Source organism: Pseudophryne corroboree, chromosome 10, assembly GCF_028390025.1.
Source record: "Pseudophryne corroboree isolate aPseCor3 chromosome 10, aPseCor3.hap2, whole genome shotgun sequence".
Taxonomy (NCBI): domain Eukaryota; kingdom Metazoa; phylum Chordata; class Amphibia; order Anura; family Myobatrachidae; genus Pseudophryne; species Pseudophryne corroboree.
The window spans coordinates 107,696,843-107,723,521 of record NC_086453.1 but is presented as its reverse complement, the minus strand read 5'-3'; the positions used below and the strand labels follow the sequence as shown (position 1 = coordinate 107,723,521).

Below are 26,679 nucleotides of genomic sequence, written 5' to 3'. Positions count from 1 at the left end.
CTAGACGTTATATATTAAATGGTACATTCTACTAATAAGCCAATCACTGTTATGCATTCCCCTGTAATATAGTCTGGATACTGGTGGTACTTAAGAGTAGTATAAATGTCTCTGTCTTGTCTCCTGCCAAAGAAGAGAGGGGAGGAGGGGGCGGAAAGGGGAAAGACGAAGAGTGGAAGTAGAATAGCAGTATGAATCTGCTGTCAGTGTTAGACACTATATAGGCTCAATCGATGAGCTCTACTGCACTGAGTATTCCTCAATGGTCACTCACTTGAGTACTGTCCCAGCCCAACACTGATTAGCTTCCGAATTCGGACGGCTTCGGGCGTTTCCAGTGTGGTATGATAGTAGAGGAAATGACCAATATTTCGAAGCTCTGGAATCACTGATGAGAGTTCATGAATTTACAAAGTTATTCAGGACAGATACCAGAAATAGAGGAAATCAGATGAATCTGCTGCCAATGTTAGACAGGGACGTGACCCTGAATCACTGGTGAGAGTCCACGAAAATAAAGAAGGGAAGAAAATAAGTAGATAGTGATAAAGTCTAATAGGCTTTAAATGCCAAATATAGCAATAGTAAAATGAGCTAGAATATTTACATTATAATTGGCAAAAATTGCCTAGATACAGGGTGCCTGAGATAACAAAGCAGAGACAAAGAAGAAAAAATGACAGAGTACCAGCTATGAAAAAGTATCCAATATAAATTATTGGTACTTTAAAGTAGCAATGAGGTTGTAGCTGAATTGCAACTAGAGTGTAACTGTTACAAAAATATCCACTGCAGATTGTCAATACTCCAAAAGGATATACATAAATAGCAATGAGATTGTAACTGGGTTGCAATGATGTGTCCAGACTAGGGAGGATCTATCGAGGTTTTTAGATTGAATCACTGCCAATATCATCATACCTATACACGAAGAAATGGTAATAAAACATTATAATAAGGTTTATAAATATTGCAGATATTGATGTAACTGCTGAGGCAGGCAAGAACCTATTAGCACAAAGTCCGTCAAGTAAAAAAAATGTATAATACCAGAGTGATAGTAGTAAATGCTCACAAGAGCAAATGAAAAAACATATTAAGCTACTGCGGGCCTACAACTCACAATATACACTATGTAGTCAAATTGTTGTAGATAGGTAAGAAAAGAGAGTTGATATTACCCGCGCCAAATGTAGGGGTAGATTAGCCCCTTCTAAAGTATTGACATCCGTCTCCTCTCAAAAAGGTGCTGTCAGCCTGCTAGGCGCCCCGGACATCTCGAATGATGGGGGAGTTCGAGAGCCGCCGGTCTGATGGTGTCCTGTCGGATACAAGCCGCCGTCAGACATCAGCTGCTTCAGTCAGTTGCGATAGGTGAGAGTCAGGGGAGACGGAGGGCATGGGCAGATGCCAGATAACGTCCGTGGTTCCGGTCAGCCAAAAGGACAAAGGTGATGTCGGAAAACGCGTTTCACCCGTCCGCCGGGCTTGATCACTTCCTGTTGTGGTCTTGATCCCAGCTGGTTTTTAAGGAGAGGTTAAGTCAGTATCTTCCAATCAAAACGGAGGAGGTGTATGAGTCCTTTGATTACCAGCTGAGGTCTTACGGCTTGAATACTCCGGGTAGATTAACACTAAATCACTTGTTGATTGACAGGAGAAGCCGTTATCCATGTGAAAAAATAAAATAAAGAAAAAAAGAGTTTTAAAACACAACCAAAGTAAAGTTCTTATTGACCGGATAATGAATCATATGCAGCATGATGCAAAGCTGAATTAGTGAATGCAGGTGATTAGTCTAATATTGCAAACCTAATGAGAAATAATGAAAATAATAATGACGGTAATAAGAGTAACATGATTAGACCATATAAATAAATAATGTTGTTTGCTGAAGTGATTAACCTTTAGACCGATGAGTGCGGGTCGTCCCTATTGTATACCTGGCTTATTGGTTTTTGACAGTTTGCAGAACGAAGCCCGGACAGGGATAACTTACTAATAGGACTAGTGGTAATTGTATCTAAGCCACTATTTATAGTCACACAGTATTGTCCAAACCAAATAGGCTAATAAAATAGGTGATTGTTTAATCAACTGTTACTACACAATCTGCGGTCCTAGGTCGAGCAAAGAAAACTAAATAGCATTCATTTGTAATAATTAAATATGAATTGCTACAGGTGATCAAGTAATGTTGTGTGTGTATTTTTTTAATTGATAAACTAGTGATTCAAGGAATGCTGATTATATGGCGCGTGTATAAGATATTGTAGGGTGCCTCTACTGGTCAAATATAATAGTCACTATTGCTGCACGGTCAGCGGTCCTAAAACCGAACAAAAAGGCTCCCTAATAGGGCTGAGAAATAGCCTTACATTAGAAATGAATTGATCTAAATTAGTGATCATACAGTATCTCGCTTATTAATGATCATCCAGTATCCTGTGTAAACAGTAAATTGTTAAGGTAGTGATATAAATGCTAATTACGTGGAACATGTCTGCTGTTTAATGCGGTTAACCTATGGGTCAAAGATGCTGAATGCTAATGCCGCATAGTCCGTGGTACTAAGGGGGTCATTCCGAGTTGTTCGCTCGGTAAAAATCTTCGCATCGCAGCGATTTTCCGCTTAATGCGCATGCGCAATGTTCGCACTGCGACTGCGCCAAGTAAATTTGCTATGCAGTTAGGAATTTTACTCACGGCTTTGTCATCGTTCTGGCGATCGTAATGTGATTGACAGGAAATGGGTGTTACTGGGCGAAAACAGGCCGTTTTATGGGCGTGTGGGAAAAAACGCTACCGTTTCCGGAAAAAACGCAGGAGTGGCCGGAGAAACGGAGGAGTGTCTGGGCGAACGCTGGGTGTGTTTGTGACGTCAAACCAGGAACGACAAGCACTGAACTGATCGCAGATGCCGAGTAAGTCTGAAGCTACTCAGAAACTGCTACGAGGTGTGTAATCGCAATATTGTGAATACATCGTTCGCAATTTTAAGATGCTAAGATTCACTCCCAGTAGGCGGCGGCTTAGCGTGAGCAAATCTGCTAAAATCCGCTTGCGAGCGAACAACTCGGAATGACCCCCACAGGGGGTCATTCCGAGTTGTTCGCTCGGTAAAAATCTTCGCATCGCAGCGATTTTCCGCTTAATGCGCATGCGCAATGTTCGCACTGCGACTGCGCCAAGTAAATTTGCTATGCAGTTAGGAATTTTACTCACGGCTTTGTCATCGTTCTGGCGATCGTAATGTGATTGACAGGAAATGGGTGTTACTGGGCGGAAACAGGCCGTTTTATGGGCATGTGGGGAAAAACGCTACCGTTTCCGGAAAAAACGCAGGAGTGGCCGGAGAAACGGAGGAGTGTCTGGGCGAACGCTGGGTGTGTTTGTGACGTCAAACCAGGAACGACAAGCACTGAACTGATCGCAGATGCCGAGTAAGTCTGAAGCTACTCAGAAACTGCTACGAGGTGTGTAATCGCAATATTGCGAATACATCGTTCGCAATTTTAAGATGCTAAGATTCACTCCCAGTAGGCGGCGGCTTAGCGTGAGCAAATCTGCTAAAATCCGCTTGCGAGCGAACAACTCGGAATGACCCCCTAAATACGGGCAAAAGAAAGGGAAGAAAGGAAAAGGAAATGAGGGGGCTCCCTAGTAGAGCTGATAAGTTACCATGATTTAATAAGAGTCACTGATAGTGACCCAGCAATATTGTATATGCAAGTTAAAAAAGTATCTGAGTGGACACGAGTTGTACGGAGCATGCATGCAATATTAGGGGATCTCCCTATGGGCAGTGCCGTTTCTAGCGGCGGGCGAGCCGTGCAACCGCACGGGGCGCCCGCCGCGGCACTTTGTGACTCCTTATCTCCTCTCCCCGAGCGCTCCTGCTCGGGGGGCGGAGTTTCGCTGAATGACGCGTTTGCGTCGTGACGTCACGACGCAAACGCGTCATTCAGCGAAACTCCGCCCCCCGAGCAGGAGCGCTCGGGGAGAGGAGATAAGGAGATACGCATGGAAGGAGGAGGCGGCCGGCGCGAGGGACGTGAGGCGGCGGGACCGAAGAGCGGGAAGATGTAAGTATCCTCTCTCTCTTTCTCCCTCTTCCTTCCCCCCCACTTGAAACCTGCCTGCCGCACTGTGTAAAATGGGGACACCTGCCTATGGGGATACATGCCTGCCGCACTGTATAAAATGGGGACACCTGCATATGGGGTTGCCTGCTGCACTGTATAAATTGGGGACACCTGCATATGGGGTTGCCTGCTGCACTGTATAAAATGGGGACACCTGCATATGGGGTTGCCTGCTGCACTGTAAAAATGGGGACACCTGCCTATGGGGTTGCCTGCCGCACTGTATAAAATGGGGATACCTGCCTATGGGGATGCCTGCCGCACTGTATAAAATGGGGACACCTGCCTACGGGGTTGCCTGCCGCACTGTATAAAATGGGGACACCTGCCTATGGGGTTGCCTGCCGCACTGTATAAAATGGGGACACCTGCCTATGGGGTTACCTGCCGCACTGTATAAAATGGGGACACCAGCCTATGGGGTTGCCTGCCGCACTGTATAAAATGGGGACACCTGCCTATGGGGTTGCCTGCCGCACTGTATAAAATGGGGACACCTGCCTATGGGGTTGCCTTCCGCACTGTGTAAAATGGGGACACCTGCCTGCTGCACTGTGTAAAATGGGAACACCTGCCTGCTGCACTGTGTAAAATGGGAACACCTGCCTGCCGCACTGTGTTTAATGGGGACACCTGCCTGCCGGATTGTGTAAAATTGGGACACCTGCCTGCCGGACTGTGTAAAATGGGGACACCTGCCTGCCGGACTGTGTAAAATGGGGACACCTGCCTGCCGCACTGTGTAAAATGGGGATACCTGCCTGCCGCACTGTGTAAAATGGGGGCACCTGCCTGCGTACTGTGTAAAATGGTGATATCTGCCTGCCGCACTGTGTAAAATGGGGATACCTGCCTACCGTACTGTGTAAAATGGGGATACCTGCCTACCGTACTGTGTAAAACGGGGATACCTGCCTACCGCACTTTGTAAAATGGGGACACCTGCCTGCCGCGCTGTGTAAAATGGGGACACCTGCCTGTCGCGCTGTGTAATATGGGGACACTTGCCTGCTGTAATGTGTAAAAAGGGGACTTTTTTTATTTTTATTTTTTTTCCCCTGTGGTGGGTGTGATGATATCAGACGAGGCTGCGCCCACTTTAATGAGACCACACCCATTTTAATCAGGCCACACACCCTTGTCGGGAGCGCGCGCGCCTTTGGCGCGCGCATGCTTTTTCTTTTTACGGCTATATGGGGGGGGGGGGCGCATTTTGAAATCTCGCACTGGGAGCCAAATTGTCTAGAAACGGCCCTGCCTATGGGTCACAGATACTTGTTACTGGTGCCGAATATTAATCCATTGATTAATGATAATTGTGTTTATAATAACTAATTACATAAACATGGCAAGGCACTGTTCACTGCCCATGGTTGGGTGTAATTGTAGGGCTCTAATTCAACCCGTAAAGGGTAGATGGTAGAGAATTAATGTGAATAATAATAATAAAAACCTAAGGGAGGGGTTTGGGGGTGGGGGTTTATACTGAGAGATATAGTTGAAAAAGTACACTTAACTAGATTGATTAGTGTTGAAATCATATGCTAATAGACAGGTATAAGGGGCTAAGTGAAGCCCGTGGGATGTTTGCGAAAATAAGTATAGGGTCCGTTAGTGAGTACAATGGAAAAATTGAGGGTGAATGTTCCAGTATTAGGGTAAGTATCTGTGAAACAGGGTAAAGGGGGAAAGGTATAGGTAAGGAGTGCGTGCTGGGAAAAAAAAAAAATATATATATATATATATATATATATATATATATTTGCCTCAATCTGTGACTCTGTGCTCGTAACGCTGGGCGGAGTCACAGAGCTGGGCGGAGTCAACTGCATCTGCTGCAGGGAGCTACTCCATACCCAGCGCCAGCAGCAGTCAGGTGCAAGACCCTACCTTACAGTATAGGAGGTGAGGATGGCCACTAGCTGCCGGCTGCTGTGCCTGTCCTCCCCCACCCCCCCCCCCCAAATCACCTGTGACAGCGGGCTGTGTGCTGTGCAGCGCGGGTCCCGAAAAGGGGGCGGAGCTACGGCGTCACGAGGGGCGGAGCTACACGGAATAGAGGGGCGGAGCTACACGGGACCAGACAGCTGAACAGTGGTGGAATCAGCATTGCAGTGACGGCCAGCCAAACTTGGTAAGTGGAGGGTGAGAGAGAAATGTGTGTGTGTGTGTGTGTGTGTGTGTGTGTGTGTGTGTGTGTGTGTGTGTGTGTGTGTGTGTGTGTGTATATATATGGTGGGGTGTGTGTGTTTGTATATATGTGTGAATTGTGTGTGTGTGAGGTATGTCTGTGTGTGCGCACTTTATGGACGCCACTGCTGGGGGGGCCATTACATGCAAGGACGCTACTAATATAGGGGGGGCATTACGTATAAGGACGTTACTACTATAGGGGGGGCATTACGTATATGGACGCTACTACTATAGGGGGGGCATTACGTATAAGGACGCTACTACTATAGGGGGGCATTACGTATAAGGACGCTACTACTATAGGGGGGGCATTACGTATAAGGACGCTACTACTATAGGGGGGCATTACGTATAAGGACGCTACTACTATAGGGGGGGCATTACGTATAAGGACGCTACTACTATAGGGGGGGCATTACGTATAAGGACGCTACTACTATGGGGGGGGCATTACGTATAAGGACGCTACTACTATAGGGGGGGCATTACGTATAAGGACGCTACTACTATGGGGGGGCATTACGTATAAGGACGCTACTACTATAGGGGGGCATTACGTATAAGGAGGCTACTAATACTGGGGGGCATTACATATAAGGACGCTACTACTGGGGGGGGCATTATGTATAAGGACTCTATTACTTCTGGGGGGCATTATGTATAAGGACGGTGCTACTACTACTGGGAGGGCATTACATGTAAGGATGCTACTACTACTGGGGGGGCATTATGTATAAGGACGCTTCTACTGGGAGGGCATTACATGTAAGGATGCTACTACTACTGGGGGGGCATTATGTATAAGGACGGTACTACTACTGGGGGCACATTATGTATAAGAATGCTACTACTACAGGGGTGGCATTACGTATTAGGACGCTACTATTACTGTTGGGGGGCATTACATATAACTGCTACTACTACTGGGGGGCATTACGTATAAGGACGCTACTACTACGGGTGGGGCATTACGTATAAGGATGCTACTATTACTGTTGTGGGGCATTACATATAACTGCTACTACTACTGGGGGGGCATTATGTATAAGGACACTACTACTATTGGGGGGGCATTATGTATAAGGACGCTACTACTACTGGGGGGGCATTATGTATAAGGATGCTACTACTACTGGGGGGGCATTATGTATAAGGATGCTACTACTACTGGGGGGGGCATTATGTATAAGGACGCTACTATTACTGTTGGGGAGCATTACATATAACTGCTACTACTACTGGGGGGGCATTATGTATAAGGACACTACTACTATTGGGGGGGCATTACGTATATGGACGCTACTACTACGGGTGGGGCATTACGTATAAGGACGCTACTACTACGGGTGGGGCACGCTAGCTCAGGCACCGCTAGATCAGCATCTGCAGCATACACACAAGGGCTGCCATGCTCAGCGGCAAGCGGTGCGGAGCATGTGCAGCGGGACAGCGCCAGGACGGGACACGCACTAATCAACATTGCTGCTGGGCCGGAGCTCCCTCCGTCTGCAGCCTAAGGACGCGCGCCGCACCTCTCCAGGGAAACACCATGCCTGCCCGCCCACAGGGCTCCGGACGCTTACCTATGCTCCGCAATCACAGCAGCTGACGCTGCCAGGCAGGATGGAGGAATGACGCCCGTCAGACGGGGCGGACAGTGTGCGGCGGAACGGGGCCAGGAAGGAATGCTGACCACGACCCATTGCTGCTGGGTCTGAGCTCCCTCCCTCTGCAGTCACCATCTCACAGCAGCAGCCTGGAGGTTAGTGGCCACCACGACCCGCACATCCTTACCTCACACATACCTCACACATGAGAGCAAAGGTACACACACTGTGACATCACACCTGTAGCCCACCCCTATATCTGCTAAGTACTCCCCGTCACTATGCCCTGTCACCCTCATCCTGCTCTCTAACTGCCTGTCTGTGTACTGGCCTTCACCCCTCTCACACCACCACCAACCCTCACTAACTACCACAGAGACTATGTGCACTGATATCTGCCCCTCCACCACCTGCAGCGCCCCTGGACCCCTCCCCATCCCCCGCAAACCCCCGCACCTGCCCCTCCACCACCCGTGGCACCCCCACCCACTGCGCCTTCGGACCCCCTACCCCACCCGCAGTGTCTTCCAAACCCCTCCCCCATCTGCAGCAGCCCCTCCCCCACTCCCCCATCCGCAGCACCCCCGGACCCATCCCCTGCACCCCCACCCCTCCAGCAACAGCAACACTTTCGGTCCCACTACCCCACCCGCAGCACTCACCCCACCACCAACCACTCCACCTGCGGACCCCCTACACCACCTGCTCCTCCACCACCTACAGCCCCTCCCGATCCACCGCACCCTCACCCGCCTCCCTCCCTCCCCCACCCGCAGCGCCTCCAGGCCCCCTACCTCACCCGCAACACCTGCACCCTTCTCCACCAGCAGCGCCTCCGGAACCCCTCCCCCATCCGCAACAGCCCCTCCCCCGCCTCCCCCACCCACAGCACCCCCACCCCTCCCGCATCCCCTGACCCCCTCCCCATCCGCTGAACCCCCGCATTCACCCCTCCCCCATCCGCTGCACCCACTGAACCATCCCCTACACCCCCACCTCTCCAGCAACCGCAACACCTTCGGACCCACTACCCCACCCTCAGCACCCACCCCTCCACCACCCACTGCACCTCCGGACCTCCTACACCACCCGCTCCTCCACCACCTGCAGCCCCTCCCCATCCACCGCACCCCCACCCGCAGCGCCTCCAGGCCCCCTACCTCACCCGCAACACCTGCACCCTTCCACCCTGCAGCGCCTCCGGAACCCCTCCCTCATCCGCAACAGCCCCTCACCCGCCTCTCCCCCACCCACAGCACCTCACCTCTCCCACACTCCCGGACCACCTCCACCATCCGCTGCACCCCCGCACCCACCCGCGCACACACCCCTCCACCACCTGCAGCACCTCCAGACCCCCTCCCCCGTCCACCGCAAATCCACACACCTGTCCCTCCACCACCCGTGGCACCCCCACCCACAGCACCTACGGACCCCACACCCCAACACACACGGACGCTCCCTCCTCCGGACCCCTAACCCCATTCACTGCACCCCCCCCTCTCCCACCCGCAACGCCTCCACACCTCCTACCCACCCGCCACACCCTTTCCTACCCGCAGGACCTCTGGAACCCCTCCCCCATCCAGCCCAGCATCTGCCCCTCCCCCACCTGCCCCTCCCCCACACACAACGCCCCCCGGCCCCCTCCCCCGGTACCCACCCGCGGCGCCTCCAGACCCCCTATGCCACCCACCCCTCCACCACCTACATCACCTCCGGACCCCATCCGCCACACCCCGCATCTGGCTCTCCCCCGCCCGCTGCACCTTTGGATCCCCTACCCCACCCACGCAGCAGGCCCTTCCCAATCCGCATCGCCTACACCATTCGCAACAGCACCGCACCCGCCACTCCCCCACCCACGTTACCCCCGCATCCACCCCTCCCCCACCCACCGCACCCCCTGGACACCTCCCCCATCCACTGCACACCCGCACCCACCCCTTCCCCATCTGCAGCGCCTTCGGAACCCCTCCTCCATCCGAAACAGCCCTGCAGCTGCCATCCCCCACCTGCGACACCCCTGCTCCTACCCCACCCACAGCGCCTTCATACCCCCTCCCCCATCCGCGGTCCCCACTCCCCAAACCCCTTACTGTTGCAAGGGACTACGCCCCCTTCATCATCGGACGCCCTTTCATTGTGCAATATTCAAACACTAACAAAACTAGGAATGCAGGTAATACTCCATATATTGAACCCCAGAAAGGCGTGCAGGGGTTAAGGGGGCGTAGCCCCTTCCGACGGTGTGAAGAGCGCCCGTAGGGCGCGATGAAGCACCTAGTATATATATATATGAGGAGAGGACTAGTGAGGTGTGAAGTTGTGATGGAGTTATGTGTGAAGGATAGCGTACAGACTTAATGCTGGGAATATGATCTAAAATTAGAATTAGAAAGGAGGTTAGGTTATGTATATATATATATATACATACACATACACACACACATACATATATATATATATACATACACACACACACATAAATACACATAAACACATGGAACACAGGTGTATGTGTGAATGAATAAATACCGAAATGTGAGTGAAGATGTTGTGATGCTGTTGTCAAATGGTCTGGTGGGTGTGGAATATGAGAAATCGTAGGACTATGTGCAATTATGCTGAGGGTGTGGACATTAGATTAGCGAGCACAGAACACCCAGAAGGAGCCTCGGCGACAACCAAACGTTGCAACAGTGAGGATCCTTTTTTAGGGAAAGGTCAATGTTCAAGAGGCAGAAACAAACATCGAGGAAGACAAGACCAGGGGGGACGAAACACCGACAAAAACAATCGCGATTGGGTCCCCCAAGGACCTCTCACTATCCAATACGGAAAACCAGGAAGTATTGACCACAGATAGGCTACAAATCATCAATCTCAGCACCAGAATCCTTACGGAAGATCAGGTGGAAGTCCTAAGCAAAGGACTCTCATTCTCACCTTCATCACCATTCAATAGATTTGCATGGGAAAAAGATCTTAGGCTTTTTGGCCGCAAACTACTTTTAAAAAAATTATTTGCCAAATCCAAAGATACCATGGACATCTCGTTATCTATGAATGCCGGATCAACTCTCATCACCTCCCCATCGGAGGAACCATCCTCTTCAACTTCCCCAAATACACCCTTATCTGAAGAAGAAGTAACGGCAATCCAGGCCCTGGAAGAATTATACATGGAATCAGCCTCTAACTCGGTAGATGTACAAAATACCAGACCCACATGTAAGGTTAAAACCACTTTCTTCCCACCAGATAACAACAGTCCGGAGATTAAGGTCTTCTTAGACCTAGTATCGAGAGAATTTGATGAGATCCAAACAAATTCCAAGAAAAGATACCTCACGAACAATCTGAAATATAGAGAAAGACTTGCTCTAAAAGAAATTCAGTCATGGAAAGATATAATTCTTAAGCCCTCTGACAAAGGGGGCAATATTGTGATTTGGCCTGTCTCCATGTATGATGAAGAAGCACGACGACAACTCCTGGACACCTCATGCTACCTGAGATTACCACTCAACCCGACAGCTAAATTTCATAGACAGTACATGCATATGATCGAAGAAGCCTCGGCACTTGGAACCATTACATCGCAGGAGTTTAAATACCTTACAGTCTCCAACCCCAGAGTACCAACGTTTTATCTTTTACCGAAGGTACACAAGAACATCAAGAAACCACCAGGAAGACCCATTGTTTCGGGGAATGGGGGACTATTAGAAATACCCAGCAAATTCTTGGACTTACACCTTAGGGAACATGTTCTGAAACTACCCTCCTACCTAAAAGATACTTCTGATTTATTACGAAAGTTACATGACATCTGTCTGGAGAAGGATTGTATCTTAGTCACATTGGATGTTGAGGCTTTGTATAATAGCATCTCCCATCAACAAGGAATACAAGCGACTAAGTTCTTTTTGGACATGAAAGAAAGAAATGAGTTCAATGATTTTCTTTGTGAAATGTTGAGCTTCGTACTTAACAAGAACTTTTTCACCTTCGGTGATCAATTTTTCCAGCAGATCCGAGGGATAGCGATGGGAGCGGCTTGTGCTCCCACGTATGCAAATCTATTCCTCGGCTGGTGGGAACAAACCATCGTGTTCAGGGATGAGAACCAGAAATATACACAACATATTCTGAATTTGCTGAGATTTATAGATGACATTTTTGTGATCTGGGACAGTGATGAATAACTTCTACTCGACTTTATAAATCTACTCAACAACAACAACAGTCTTAATATTTTTTTGACCTATACAATAAGCAAAGAAAAGGTATCCCTTTTAGACCTTAATATTTACAAGACAGCTACTGGAACCCTGGCCACAGAACTATATCGAATAGATACGACTACCAACAGTATTCTGTACCAGACAAGTTCTCATTTTCCGCCGACTGTCGAGAACATTCCCAAAGGGGAATTTCTCAGACTCAGACGTAACTGTACAGAAGATACCATATACAAACAAAAAAGTCACAAACTTGCAGCCCGACTACACACACGTGGGTATAGCAAACGTGCTTTGAAAAAAGCTCAAAAAGCCGTTCTCAAAATAAAAAGAGATACTCTGATCTTTCAAGACAAACCAAAGAAAGAAAAAGACGATACTAAAATTCGCTTTGTAGGTACCTTCTGCCCAGAATGGCGTCAAATCAAAAACGCGATTCACAAGCATCTACCGGTCCTGCACCTTGATGCAGATCTATCACCTCTATTGGATTCAACGCTCCAAATCAGCTGGAGGAGAGCCAAGAATGTGAAGGACATGATCGTTCAGAGCCATTTTACACGTAATCCCACCAAAACCAGCAATATAACAGGGTCCTTCCCCTGTGGGCAGTGCAAAGCCTGCCCTCAGATCCAGATCACAGACAAGGTCACAGATAGATTAGGACGTGATATTCAAATACGACATTTCTTTAATTGTAATACAGAAGGAATAGTCTACTGTTTAATCTGTAGCTGCAACCAACGCTACATCGGTATGACCACAAGGAAATTCAAAACCCGGATTCTGGAACACATGGGAAATATCAGAAATGCCACGTCTGATCTACAGAAAGGCAAAAAATTGACATCGGTAGCAAGGCATTTCCATGCTCAACATCATGATTCCCCATGTGAAATGCGAGCATTTGGTCTCGACAGAATTCACTTAGGCATACGTGGGGGCGACCTAAGTAAAGAATTGATCAAAAAAGAAAGCGAATGGACTTTCAAGTTGGGGGGACTAAAACCAGCAGGCCTAAATGAGTATATCAACTATAGCGTATTCATATGATACAAATATCAATTCAAACAATGTGGATATGCTCGCTAATCTAATGTCCACACCCTCAGCATAATTGCACATAGTCCTACGATTTCTCATATTCCACACCCACCAGACCATTTGACAACAGCATCACAACATCTTCACTCACATTTCGGTATTTATTCATTCACACATACACCTGTGTTCCATGTGTTTATGTGTATGTATGTGTGTGTGTGTGTGTGTGTGTGTGTGTGTGTGTGTGTGTGTGTGTGTGTGTATATATATATATATATGCATGTGTGTATGTATATATATATATATATATATATATACATAACCTAACCTCCTTTCTAATTCTAATTTTAGATCATATTCCCAGCATTAAGTCTGTACGCTATTCTTCACACATAACTCCATCACAACTTCACACCTCACTAGTCCTCTCCTCATCTCCTATATAATAGCCCAGATCTGTGACTTTGTGATTCATTTGCTAACGCTGGGCGGAGTCACAACACTGGGCGGAGTTAGTCAAATGAGTCACAGATCTGGCCAAATCTATAGGAGACTAGGAGCAGAAGCAGATAGTATGGGCATGGCACAGGCAGGAGTGCACACCTCCCAGCTTTCTGCAGGAGCTTTCTTCAGGCAGAAGGAGGGACACACACTCTGCGAAAAGGGGGCGTGGCTTCACGGGAGGGCCCCCGTTTTCGTCAATGAGGGGGCATGCCCAGTGCTCTGTGAGCTGCTGGCATGCCCCCAGGGGCTTGTTATGAGTCCGGGGGGCCCAGGGCACTTGTGATAGGGGAGCCCTATCTCATTGCTGTGCCTGCTGTGGGTTGTGGGCGTGGCCTAATCGCGGACGCGAGGCCACGCCCCCTTACGCATATGCCGGGTTTTTTTTTACATGGAATTTTGGCCCCTCAGCTAGGGGTAAATCCAGAGGGGGTGGTCGCTCCCCACTACACACCCGCACAGGCAGAAGAAAGCAGGGAGACTGCTGCCTCCCTGCAACACCACAGACCTGCCAATACGCAGCAGCGTGTGCTGACAGTAGCACAATGCTGCCGTTGTTGCTGGCAGGACAGGGGGGGGCTTCTGAGCTGGGACAGAGCTACTCGAGCCGGGGGGCCCCCTTAAACTGTGGGGCCAACGGTACGTACCCCCTGCCCCCCCCTTAATCCGGCTCTGCTGCTGGAACCCCCCCTTAATCCATACCCCCTGATGCCCCCTCTCCCTCTGTCTCCACTATTCACCGCTGCTCTGCTAAGCAGAACAGCGAGTACAGGAGCTTTCCAACTGACCCCCCCGTTACCGCGGGACACTGCGACCAGCGGGTGGGGCAGCGGGACAGACCCAAAAAAAATGGGACTGTCCCGCGAAAATCGGGACATTTGGGAGGTATGGGGGTGTGTGAGGGGGTATGCCGTACAGACAGACGGGCACCGGCTCACTGTGTGCTTGACCCCCCCCCCCCCTCTCTGGCGCGGAGGAGCGTCACTTTCTGGCACACTCCACGCTTCTTAGCTGCAGTTTTGTGGGGCACCTGCCGCTGTGCAGGTTCTGTACTGCCTCTGTTTTCTCCAGCCCCGGCAACCCCACCGCTAGCTGCAGCGCTGCCACCCACAGTGAGGTGCGCCCAGCTCCTCCACACACTTTAGCCGGCGGGTAACGCTGCAGAAGTCCGAGCTGCTTGCAGGCTCCAACCCCCTCCTCCCTCCAGCCGCAGCATCTCCTGGGGGCTAACCAGTCACTCCCAGTCTCCCCTTACCACAGTGCCCGGCAGCTGTGCGAGGTCTGCGGTGTGTGACTGAGGAGGGGGGGAGGGATGCGGACGGGCAGAGGAAGCAGGACTCCAGCCTAAGAGAGTCAGCCATGCCAAGTCTCCACCAGCAGCAGATCCCAACAGGTTGGAGTGGAACAGCAGCAGCCAGCAGCAGTGACTCTGGTAAGACACATCTGTCTGTCACCACTGTTTTGTCCCTAATACCAATCTCTCCCGTGCCCTGTGTTCTGTCATGTCCCTGGCCTTGCCCTGCCACCCTTATCCTGGCCCTTTCACCCTTATCCTGGCCCTGTCACCCTTATCCTGGCCCTTTCACCCTTATGCTGGCCCTGTCACCCTTATGCTGGCCCTGTTACCCTTATGCTGGCCCTGTTACCCCTATCCTGGCCCTGTTACCCCTGTGCTTGCCCTGTCAACCCTATACTGGCCCTGTCACCCCTGTCCTGTTCCTGCCACCCCTACCCTGGCCTGTCACCCCTATCCTGTCCCTGTCATTTCTGTCCTGGCCCCGTCGCCCCTGTCCTGGCCCCGTCACCCCTTTTCTGACCCTGTCACCCCTGTCCTGGCCCCGTCAACCCTGTTCTGACCCTGTCACCCCTGTCCTGGCCCTGTTACTGCATACCCTCCAACTACCTTTTTGGCAGGTATAGTACCGGCAGCGCCTCCAGACCTCTCCCCAATGCACCACACCTCCGCACCTTCCCCTCCACCACATGCGGCACTCCACCCCTCCCCCACACGCTGTGCCTCCAGACCCCCTACACCACCCGCGGCTCCCACTCCTCCGCCCCTTCACCACCCACAGCACCTCCAGGCCCCCTCCACCATCCACCCTCTTTATATGTCTCCCCCCACACCTGCCCCCCTCCACCCGCAGCATCTGTAGACACCCTCCTCCATCCGCGTTCCCCCCCTCCCCCACCAATGGCACCACCGCACCTGCCCCTCCACCACCAGCAGCACCTCTGGACCTCCTTCCCTATGTGCTGCACCACCCGTACCTGCCCCTCCCCTACCCATGGCGCCTGCGGACCCCTACCCCACCCCGGCACTCCCGCCCCTTCCCATCCCACAGCACCTCCGGAACCCTTCACCCATCCACAACATCCCCACACCTGCCCCTCTCCCACCCATGGCACCCCTGCCCCTCCCCCACCTGCAGTGTTTCCGGACCCCTCCCCAATCTGCATCCCCCACTCCTCTGCCCCTCCCCCACCCGCAGCACCTCCCGACTCTTCCCCATCCAGGCCCCACCCCCACTTTTGCCCCCCCCTCCACCTGCAGCATCTACAGACACCATCCGCAGTCCCCCCCGCACCCGCTACATTCTGTACATCGTGCCCTGCAGGTGCTGTTCACGCCGTCGCAAGGGGCTGCGCCTCCTTCACCATCGCACGCCCTTTCATTGTGCAATATTTAACCACTAACAAAGGAATGCAGGTAATACTTTATATAATACAAATATTGAACCCCAGAAAGGCATGCAAGGGTTAAGGGGGCGTAGCCCCTTGCGACGGTGTGAAGAGCGCCCGTAGGGCGCGATGAAGCACCTAGTATATATATATTTTTATTTTTTTTCCAGCACGCACTCCTTACCTATACCTTTCCCCCTTTACCCTGTTTCACAGATACTTACCCTAATACTGGAACATTCACCCTCAATTTTTCCATTGTACTCACTAATGGACCCTATACTTATTTTCGCAAACATCCCACGGGCTTCACTTAGCCCCTTATACCTGTCTATTAGCATATGACTTCAACACTAATCAATCTAGTTAATTGTACTTTTTCAACTATATCTCTCAGTATAAACCCCCACCCCCAAACCCCTCCCTTAGGTTTTTATTATTATTATTCACATTAATTCTCTACCATCTACCCTTTATGGGTTGAATTAGAGCCCTACAATTACACCCAACCATGGGCAGTGAACAGTGCCTTGCCATGTTTATGTAATTAGTTATTATAAACACAATTATCATTAATCAATGGATTAATATTCGGCACCAGTAACAAGTATCTGTGACCCATAGGGAGATCCCCTAATATTGCATGCATGCTCCGTACAACTCGTGTCCACTCAGATACTTTTTTAACTTGCATATACAATATTGCTGGGTCACTGTCAGTGACTCTTATTAAATCATGGTAACTTATCAGCTCTACTAGGGAGCCCTCTCATTTCCTTTTCCTTTCTTCCCTTTCTTTTGCCCGTATTTAGTACCGCGGACTATGTGGCATTAGCATTCAGCATCTTTGACCCATAGGTTAACCGCATTAAACAGCAGACATGTTCCACGTAATTAGCATTTATATCACTACCTTAACAATTTACTGTTTACACAGGATACTGGATGATCATTAATAAGCGAGATACTGTATGATCACTAATTTAGATCAATTCATTTCTAATGTAAGGCTATTTCTCAGCCCTATTAGGGAGCCTTTTTGTTCGGTTTTAGGACCGCTGACCGTGCAGCAATAGTGACTATTATATTTGACCAGTAGAGGCACCCTACAATATCTTATACACGCGCCATATAATCAGCATTCCTTGAATCACTAGTTTATCAATTAAAAAAATACACACACAACATTACTTGATCACCTGTAGCAATTCATATTTAATTATTACAAATGAATGGCTATTTAGTTTTCTTTGCTCGACCTAGGACCGCAGATTGTGTAGTAACAGTTGATTAAACAATCACCTATTTTATTAGCCTATTTGGTTTGGACAATACTGTGTGACTATAAATAGTGGCTTAGATACAATTACCACTAGTCCTATTAGTAAGTTATCCCTGTCCGGGTTTCGTACTGCAAACTGTCAAAAACCAATAAGCCAGGTATACACTAGGGACGACCCGCACTCATCGGTCTAAAAGTTAATCACTCCAGCAAACAACATTATTTATTTATATGGTCTAATCATGTTATTCTTCATTATTATTTTCATTATTTCTCATTAGGTTTGCAATATTAGACTAATCACCTGCATTCACTAATTCAGCTTTGCATCATGCTGCATATATTTCATTATCCGGTCAATAAGAACTTTACTTTGGTTGTGTTTTAAAACTCTTTTTTTCTTTATTTTATTTTTTCACATGGATAACGGCTTCTCCTGTCAATCAACAAGTGATTCAGTGTTAATCTACCCGGAGTATTCAAGCCGTAAGACCTCAGCTGGTAATCAAAGGACTCATACACCTCCTCCGTTTTGATTGGAAGATACTGACTTAACCTCTCCTTAAAAACCAGCTGGGATCAAGACCACAGCAGGAAGTGATCAAGCCCGGCGGACGGGTGAAACGCGTTTTCCGACATCACCTCTGTCCTTTTGGCTGACCGGAACCACGGACGTTATCTGGCATCTGCCCGTGCCCTCCGTCTCCCCTGACTCTCACCTATCGCAACTGACTGAAGCAGCTGACGTCTGACGGCGGCTTGTATCCGACAGGACACCATCAGACCGGCGGCTCTTGAACTCCCCCATCATTCGAGAAGTCCGGGGCGCCTAGCAGGCTGACAGCACCTTTTTGAGAGGAGACGGATGTCAATACTTTAGAAGGGGCTAATCTACCCCTACATTTGGCGCGGGTAATATCAACTCTCTTTTCTTACCTATCTACAACAATTTGACTACATAGTGTATATTGTGAGTTGTAGGCCCGCAGTAGCTTAATATGTTTTTTCATTTGCTCTTGTGAGCATTTACTACTATCACTCTGGTATTATACATTTTTTTTACTTGACGGACTTTGTGCTAATAGGTTCTTGCCTGCCTCAGCAGTTACATCAATATCTGCAATATTTATAAACCTTATTATAATGTTTTATTACCATTTCTTCGTGTATAGGTATGATGATATTGGCAGTGATTTAATCTAAAAACCTTGATAGATCCTCCCTAGTCTGGACACATCATTGCAACCCAGTTACAATCTCACTGCTATTTATGTATATCCTTTTGGAGTATTGACAATCTGCAGTGGATATTTTTGTAACAGTTACACTCTAGTTGCAATTCAGCTACAACCTCATTGCTACTTTAAAGTACCAATAATTTATATTGGATACTTTTTCATAGCTGGTACTCTGTCATTTTTTCTTCTTTGTCTCTGCTTTGTTATCTCAGGCACCCTGTATCTAGGCAATTTTTGCCAATTATAAAGTAAATATTCTAGCTCATTTTACTATTGCCATATTTGGGATTTAAAGCCTATTAGACTTTATCACTATCTACTTATTTTCTTCCCTTCTTTATTTTCGTGGACTCTCACCAGTGATTCAGGGTCACGTCCCTGTCTAACATTGGCAGCAGATTCATCTGATTTCCTCTATTTCTGGTATCTGTCCTGAATAACTTTGTAAATTCGTGAACTCTCATCAGTGATTCCAGAGCTTCGAAATATTGGTCATTTCCTCTACTATCATACCACACTGGAAACGCCCGAAGCCGTCCGATCTCGGAAGCTAATCAGTGTTGGGCTGGGTCAGTACTCAAGTGGGTGACCATTGAGGAATATTCAGTGCAGTAGAGCTCATTGATTGAGCCCATATAGTGTCTAACACTGACAGCAGATTCACACTGCTCTTCTACTTCCACTCTTCGTCTTTCCCCTTTCCGCCCCCTCCTCCCCTCTCTTCTTTGGCAGAAGACAAGACAGAGACATTTATACTACTCTTAAGTACCACCAGTATCCAGACTATATTACAGGGGAATGCATAACAGTGATTGGCTTATTAGTAGAATGTACCATTTAATATATATAACGTCTAGAATTTTATTCCGTCAGCCAAAACCCAGTTTTCATTTCATATCAGCACATAGTGCTATTTCTAATATTTTGTTAATTATTTGACCACCATTATCTTCTTGATGAACCACTAATTGTCCTAATTTTGTTGAATTATCTTGTTGAATTATTAAAATTTGTATTTTAATCTACTTTGACTATTTTTCTATATTTATGTAAAGTAAAGAGTGCGCCCACAAAAGAGTCTTCTTCTCTCCCTATTGTCTATGTTCCCATACTGACTCAGGGTGCACCACCAAACAATATCAGAATTAGAAAACAGCGTTTTCTTGCAATTACCTGATTTTGGTTTTAGAAAATCAATTTTCTATACTTAATATTTCCTGTGCGGTATTCCCTCCCTTCATGTTAACCACTCCTAGATGGGCCAGGTGTTTGTGCCGGCCACTTGGGTCGGTTAGCTTAGCCATCCAGCGACCTTGGTGCACCTCTTTTTTTCTTTGCATCATGTGCTGTTTGGGGACAATTTTTATAAAAGTGCCATCCTGTCTGACACTGCAGTGCCACTCCTAGATGGGCCAGGTGTTTGTGCCGGCCACTTGGGTCGCTTAGCTTAGCCATTTAGCGACCTTGGTGCACCTCTTTTTTTCTTTGCATCATGTGCTGTTTGGGGACAATTTTTTAAGTGCCATCATGTCTGACACTGCAGTGCCACTCCCAGATGGGCCAGGTGTTTGTGCCGGCCACTTGGGTCGCTTGGCTTAGTCATCCAGCGACCTCGGTGCAAATTTTAGGACTAAAAATAATATTGTGAGGTGTGAGGTGTTCAGAATAGACTTGAAATGAGTGGAAATTATGGTTATTGAGGTTAATAATACTATGGGATCAAAATGACCCCCAAATTCTATGATTTAAGCTGTTTTTGAGGGGGTTTTGAAAAAAAAACACCCGAATCCAAAACACACCCGAATCCGTCAAAAAATTTTCAGGGAGGTTTTGCCAAAATGCGTCAGAATATAAAACACGGCCGCGGAACCGAATCCAAAACCAAAACACAAAACCCGAAAAATGTCCGGTGCACATCTCTAAATTAGCAACTATCATACATTGTATGCTTTTGGTTAATTTGGGGTCTACCCCTCTCAAATCCCCAGTGTCGACGTCAGAGTCGGAATCTGTGTCTGTGTCCCCTTGCATTATCTGGGCCAGAGACCTTTTCTGGGTACTGGATGGGACCCGAGTGGATGATATGGAGGGGTCAGGAAACAGTGCATCCTCCACAGACTGCCTCCAATATTTAGTCTGTTGTTCAGACTCCCAAAATTTCTTTGCAAGCATTGACATATTCGTTTGCAACATTCTCACCCACTCTGGTTCCTTCTGAGAGGGAAGGGCCACCACATTACCCTCTTGTGCATCTAAATTGGGTTCTTCCTGGGAAGAACCCTCCCCAATGTTACACACTTGTACACACACACACCCCTATCACACAGGGGAGCTATTGGGGACAGACCCACACTAAAGTCTGTCAGAGAGACAAAGCGGGATCTGCCAGTCCACACACTGCGCCTTATTGTGAATTATGGAAATATTACCCACTTACAGCGCATATACCAATAATAGGCCCACAGACCTAATTATAATGAACACTCTCTGCCCCTTCTATAGCACACTGTACTTGTATCAGCGTTGTCATGAGGAGAAACAGCGTTCAGGAGCTTCACACTGGAGTTTCTGCTGGAGAAAGTGGCACCCAGTGAGTGTTCTGGCAAGTCTGAGGAGAAGCCCCGCCCTTCAGCCTCAGCAATGTAATATTTATACTGGCTGGGGATGGTACATCAGCGGCTGTACATGTATGTACCCTTTTTGCCAGTGAGAGTTAGGTTTTAAAACATGCCCTCAGAGCGCTCCCCCCCCCCCCCCCCGGCGCGCTCTGCAGCCTTGTGCTGAGATATGTGGCACCCTTGTACCTGTATGCCGCCAACAATGGCCGGAGGATCCCCTCTCTGAAGGACTCCGGTAATATACTGACTTCTGGCTCTATTAGGGGGTGGCGACAGTGCTGTGGGAGTGAACGCTGGCCAGGCTTGGGCTGTGTTCAGTACCCTTCAGGAGCTAATGGTGTCCTGTCAGCCGAAGCAGAACCATTAACTAATTGAGAAGTTGGTTCCTACTCCCCCCCCCCCCCCCCCCTAAGTCCCACGAAGCAGGGAAGCTGTTGCCAGCAGCTTCCCTGTAAAATAAAAATCTAAGAAAGTCTTTTCTTTTTTTCAGCAAAGCTCTGTAGAGCTCCACTAGTGTGCATCCAGTCTCCTGGGCACATTTTCTAAACTGAGGTCTGGAGGAGGGGCATAGAGGGAGGAGCCAGTTCCCACTGTTTAAAAGTCTTAAAGTGCCGAAGGCTCCTGCGGAACCGTCTTTACCCCATGGTACTAAAATGGGCCCTAACAACATGTACTGTAAGAGTGGCTTGTCTAATGTGGGTCTGATTTAAACTTGTTATGTCACAGAGCTGTAATCGATACAACACATACCAGCTCATTCTGCCAAACCAGAGACTTTCCTAATGACATATATATAAACACAGAGCATTCTATCTAGAGATGAGCGCCGGAAATTTTTCGGGTTTTGTGTTTTGGTTTTGGGTTCGGTTCCGCGGCCGTGTTTTGGGTTCGACCGCGTTTTGGCAAAACCTCACCGAATTTTTTTTGTCGGATTCGGGTGTGTTTTGGATTCGGGTGTTTTTTTCCAAAAAACCTAAAAAAACAGCTTAAATCATAGAATTTGGCGGTCATTTTGATCCCAAAGTATTATTAACCTCAAAAACCATAATTTCCACTCATTTTCAGTCTATTCTGAATACCTCACACCTCACAATATTATTTTTAGTCCTAAAATTTGCACCGAGGTCGCTGTGTGAGTAAGATAAGCGACCCTAGTGGCCGACACAAACACCGGGCCCATCTAGGAGTGGCACTGCAGTGTCACGCAGGATGGCCCTTCCAAAAAACCCTCCCCAAACAGCACATGACGCAAAGAAAAAAAGAGGCGCAATGAGGTAGCTGTGTGAGTAAGATTAGCGACCCTAGTGGCCGACACAAACACCGGGCCCATCTAGGAGTGGCACTGCAGTGTCACGCAGGATGTCCCTTCCAAAAAACCCTCCCCAAACAGCACATGACGCAAAGAAAAAAAGAGGCGCAATGAGGTAGCTGTGTGAGTAAGATAAGCGACCCTAGTGGCCGACACAAACACCGGGCCCATCTAGGAGTGTCACTGCAGTGTCACGCAGGATGTCCCTTCCAAAAAACCCTCCCCAAACAGCACATGACGCAAAGAAAAAAAGAGGCGCAATGAGGTAGCTGTGTGAGTAAGATAAGCGACCCTAGTGGCCGACACAAACACCGGGCCCATCTAGGAGTGGCACTGCAGTGTCACGCAGGATGTCCCTTCCAAAAAACCCTCCCCAAACAGCACATGACGCAAAGAAAAAGAAAAGAAAAAAGAGGTGCAAGATGGAATTGTCCTTGGGCCCTCCCACCCACCCTTATGTTGTATAAACAAAACAGGACATGCACACTTTAACCAACCCATCATTTCAGTGACAGGGTCTGCCACACGACTGTGACTGATATGACGGGTTGGTTTGGACCCCCCCCAAAAAAGAAGCAATTAATCTCTCCTTGCACAAACTGGCTCTACAGAGGCAAGATGTCCACCTCATCATCACCCTCCGATATATCACCGTGTACATCCCCCTCCTCACAGATTATCAATTCGTCCCCACTGGAATCCACCATCTCAGCTCCCTGTGTACTTTGTGGAGGCAATTGCTGCTGGTCAATGTCTCCGCGGAGGAATTGATTATAATTAATTTTAATGAACATCATCTTCTCCACATTTTCTGGATGTAACCTCGTACGCCGATTGCTGACAAGGTGAGCGGCGGCACTAAACACTCTTTCGGAGTACACACTTGTGGGAGGGCAACTTAGGTAGAATAAAGCCAGTTTGTGCAAGGGCCTCCAAATTGCCTCTTTTTCCTGCCAGTATAAGTACGGACTGTGTGACGTGCCTACTTGGATGCGGTCACTCATATAATCCTCCACCATTCTATCAATGTTGAGAGAATCATATGCAGTGACAGTAGACGACATGTCCGTAATCGTTGTCAGGTCCTTCAGTCCGGACCAGATGTCAGCATCAGCAGTCGCTCCAGACTGCCCTGCATCACCGCCAGCGGGTGGGCTCGGAATTCTGAGCCTTTTCCTCGCACCCCCAGTTGCGGGAGAATGTGAAGGAGGAGATGTTGACAGGTCGCGTTCCGCTTGACTTGACAATTTTGTCACCAGCAGGTCTTTCAACCCCAGCAGACTTGTGTCTGCCGGAAAGAGAGATCCAAGGTAGGCTTTAAATCTAGGATCGAGCACGGTGGCCAAAATGTAGTGCTCTGATTTCAACAGATTGACCACCCGTGAATCCTTGTTAAGCGAATTAAGGGCTCCATCCACAAGTCCCACATGCCTAGCGGAATCGCTCCATGTTAGCTCCTCCTTCAATGTCTCCTGCTTCTTCTGCAAAAGCCTGATGAGGGGAATGACCTGACTCAGGCTGGCAGTGTCTGAACTGACTTCACGTGTGGCAAGTTCAAAGGGCATCAGAACCTTGCACAACGTTGAAATCATTCTCCACTGCACTTGAGACAGGTGCATTCCATCTCCTATATCGTGCTCAATTGTATAGGCTTGAATGGCCTTTTGCTGCTCCTCCAACCTCTGAAGCATATAGAGGGTTGAATTCCACCTCGTTACCACTTCTTGCTTCAGGTGATGGCAGGGCAGGTTCAGTAGTTTTTGGTGGTGCTCCAGTCTTCTGTACATGGTGCCTGTACGCCGAAAGTGTCCCGCAATTTTTCTGGCCACCGACAGCATCTCTTGCACGCCCCTGTCGTTTTTTAAAAAATTCTGCACCACCAAATTCAAGGTATGTGCAAAACATGGGACGTGCTGGAATTTGCCCATATTTAATGCACACACAATATTGCTGGCGTTGTCCGATGCCACAAATCCACAGGAGAGTCCAATTGGGGTAAGCCATTCCGCGATGATCTTCCTCAGTTGCCGTAAGAGGTTTTCAGCTGTGTGCGTATTCTGGAAAGCGGTGATACAAAGCGTAGCCTGCCTAGGAAAGAGTTGGCGTTTGCGAGATGCTGCTACTGGTGCCGCCGCTGCTGTTCTTGCGGCGGGAGTCCATACATCTACCCAGTGGGCTGTCACAGTCATATAGTCCTGACCCTGCCCTGCTCCACTTGTCCACATGTCCGTGGTTAAGTGGACATTGGGTACAACTGCATTTTTTAGGACACTGGTGAGTCTTTTTCTGACGTCCGTGTACATTCTCGGTATCGCCTGCCTAGAGAAGTGGAACCTAGATGGTATTTGGTAACGGGGGCACACTGCCTCAATAAATTGTCTAGTTCCCTGTGAACTAACGGCGGATACCGGACGCACGTCTAACACCAACATAGTTGTCAAGGCCTCAGTTATCCGCTTTGCAGCAGGATGACTGCTGTGATATTTCATCTTCCTCGCAAAGGACTGTTGAACAGTCAATTGCTTACTGGAAGTAGTACAAGTGGGCTTACGACTTCCCCTCTGGGATGACCATCGACTCCCAGCAGCAACAACAGCAGCGCCAGCAGCAGTAGGCGTTACACGCAAGGATGCATCGGAGGAATCCCAGGCAGGAGAGGACTCGTCAGAATTGCCAGTGACATTGCCTGCAGGTCTATTGGCATTCCTGGGGAAGGAGGAAATTGACACTGAGGGAGTTGGTGGGGTGGTTTGCGTGAGCTTGGTTACAAGAGGAAGGGATTTACTGGTCAGTGGACTGCTTCCGCTGTCACCCAAAGTTTTTGAACTTGTCACTGACTTATTATGAATGCGCTGCAGGTGACGTATAAGGGAGGATGTTCCGAGGTGGTTAACGTCCTTACCCCTACTTATTACAGCTTGACAAAGGGAACACACGGCTTGACACCTGTTGTCCGCATTTCTGGTGAAATACTTCCACACCGAAGAGCTGATTTTTTTGGTATTTTCACCAGGCATGTCAACGGCCATATTCCTACCACGGACAACAGGTGTCTCCCCGGGTGCCTGACTTAAACAAACCACCTCACCATCAGAATCCTCCTGGTCAATTTCCTCCCCAGCGCCAGCAACACCCATATCCTCCTCATCCTGGTGTACTTCAACACTGACATCTTCAATCTGACTATCAGGAACTGGACTGCGGGTGCTCCTTCCATCACTTGCAGGGGGCGTGCAAATGGTGGAAGGCGCATGCTCTTCACGTCCAGTGTTGGGAAGGTCAGGCATCGCAACCGACACAATTGGAGTCGGACTCTCCTTGTGGATTTGGGATTTCGAAGAACGCACAGTTCTTTGCGGTGCTACTGCTTTTGCCAGCTTTAGTCTTTTCATTTTTCTAGCGAGAGGCTGAGTGCTTCCATCCTCATGTGAAGCTGAACCACTAGCCATGAACATAGGCCAGGGCCTCAGCCGTTCCTTGCCACTCCGTGTGGTAAATGGCATATTGGCAAGTTTACGCTTCTCCTCCGACAATTTTATTTTAGGTTTTGGAGTCCTTTTTTTACTGATATTTGGTGTTTTGGATTTGACATGCTCTGTACTATGACATTGGGCATCGGCCTTGGCAGACGACGTTGCTGGCATTTCATCGTCTCGGCCATGACTAGTGGCAGCAGCTTCAGCACGAGGTGGAAGTGGATCTTGATCTTTCCCTAATTTTGGAACCTCAACATTTTTGTTCTCCATATTTTAATAGGCACAACTAAAAGGCACCTCAGGTAAACAATGGAGATGGATGGATTGGATACTAGTA

The 26,679-nt window shown here is 48.6% G+C and overlaps 2 pseudogenes; one reads left to right on the top strand and one right to left on the bottom strand.

The window, feature by feature from the left end:
- Positions 1-237: 237 nt before the first annotated feature.
- Positions 238-356, bottom strand: LOC134967150 (5S ribosomal RNA; annotated as a pseudogene).
- Positions 357-19,438: 19,082 nt separating this feature from the next.
- On the top strand, positions 19,439-19,557 carry LOC134968207 (5S ribosomal RNA; annotated as a pseudogene).
- The last annotated feature ends 7,122 nt before the right edge of the window (positions 19,558-26,679 follow it).